The sequence below is a fragment of the Aplysia californica genome, unplaced genomic scaffold, assembly GCF_000002075.1.
Source record: "Aplysia californica isolate F4 #8 unplaced genomic scaffold, AplCal3.0 scaffold00176, whole genome shotgun sequence".
NCBI classification, from domain to species: Eukaryota; Metazoa; Mollusca; class Gastropoda; order Aplysiida; family Aplysiidae; genus Aplysia; species Aplysia californica.
Window position 1 is genome coordinate 1,203,792 of NW_004797446.1, and position 1,717 is coordinate 1,205,508.

The following is a 1,717-nucleotide window of genomic DNA, read 5'->3' on the forward strand; positions in this document are numbered from 1 at the left end:
AGCTAGAGAGGTGAACAGAGTAAGCCTGATTCCCTGTTTGGACTTCTCTCTTGACATCCACCCCTTTGCGCTCATATGACTTTATGCAGTTGCGAGCGCCATAAAAACTCTACTAAAACTAACTCTAAAAAACAAACTCGACAGGGAGCTCAGTTCATTCCTCGTTGGCGGCACATTGTCTTTCAAATTAGTTATAGTCGTGGGTTGGAAGTCATATAAGTCTGATTACGCCAGGGTGGGCGGGTGATCAGAGGAAGCCGCTGGTAGATTCTACTAAGACTTGTCTTTCCTTCTCTGTAGATTCTCAGTCTTTCTGGTTTGCTTTTTTCCATACGCTATTTTAGCCGTGGGGGTTGGCGGTTACTGTGGTGTGGTTTGCTCCTTCTTTCTTATCAAACTTCTATCGTCCTTATCTCGTCCCCTTTTTTGTGTTTGTTACTCACTCGTAATGCCTCTACATGACCTTATTGTGTTGCAAGTGCTATACAATTCTTAATAAAACTAAACTAAAAGTGACCGTTATAGTATTGATGTGCTCCTCTTTATTGACTTAAATAAGGGTGGCTGGTGATATGATCACTGTGTGTATGTGTACGAATGGATGGGCTTTGGTCAGAATCTTGTGACGTCAAAACGTGGTGATGTCAGAGCATGGTGACGTAGGTGGCCTCACTGGCGATACCACAGGCGTTGTCCCTCCCCCTGGCCATCAGCACATAACCGTCCTGGCCCCAGTCTGTGCCCCAGCTGTGGGCAAATAGAGAGAGAGAACGAGGCGTGTCACTATCCCTTTATTTACTTTAAAGAAAAAAATTAATTTATGGAACGCTTTCCGAATCTGCGTGTCACGATGCTGTCCGCGTGAACCGTACCGGTATCGAACCCAAACGCTTCTGCGTTCCGTCCATCCTATCTTTGTCTGCAAAGACGCGAGTTCGAATCCAGCGTAGGGAAGTCCCGTTTTACCGAATGTCTCCGTCTTACTGCAGGGAGGGTGTATTATTCCCTGGCATGAATAGCCGTTATCGTGTCGATTTGCTTCTCTTTACTCGAACAAATCGCAACTTAACATGTCTGTCTTTTGTGTATACATCATGTACATGTATTTGTATATCACATTAGATCTATGTATTATACAATATAGATGTGTGTGTGTGTGTGTGTATGTGTTTGTTTGCATGTGTGTGTGTGTGTGTGTGTGTGTGTGTGTGTGTGTGTGTGTGTATGTGCCTAGAGAAAGGTCCCAGTTGTCGGAAATTTTGGATATTGCAATAAGGAGACATTCTTGTTGCAAGTTCAATGTTGAGCACGCTTTTTTTTTCAAATTTTAACCTTTGGTGAAGAACAATACATTGCAAAACTAAAATTAATTTTTAAAGTATTTATATTTGAATTGTCATTTTTTAAAACCTTTCAATATGTCATTAAGAAATTGTTAAACTTTAAACGGGTGTTTCGTGTTTTCTTTTCTGATGGAAATAACATTTTGGACCTTGTTCTTTCTTTTTTTTTTCATTTCACCACGTTGCTCAACAACAGCTTTGCCGACAACTGGGAGCTTTCCAAGGTACGGGAGGCTCAGAACTCAGAACTCTGGGCTGGTGGGCCCTCCCCTTAACCCTATCCGTACATCGTGTTTTACTATCGTATCCATACGACGATTGGGAACTCTGTGCCACCACTTAACCCTATCCGTACATCGTGTTTTACTATCGTA

General features: G+C 42.4%; 1 protein-coding gene across 1 annotated transcript in view; it reads left to right on the top strand.

Annotated features, from left to right (window-relative positions):
- Positions 1–1,717, top strand: part of LOC101856894 (WD repeat-containing protein 47) — a gene marked incomplete at its 5' end in the record, with an annotated part of 79,091 nt that overhangs the window by 42,076 nt on the left and 35,298 nt on the right.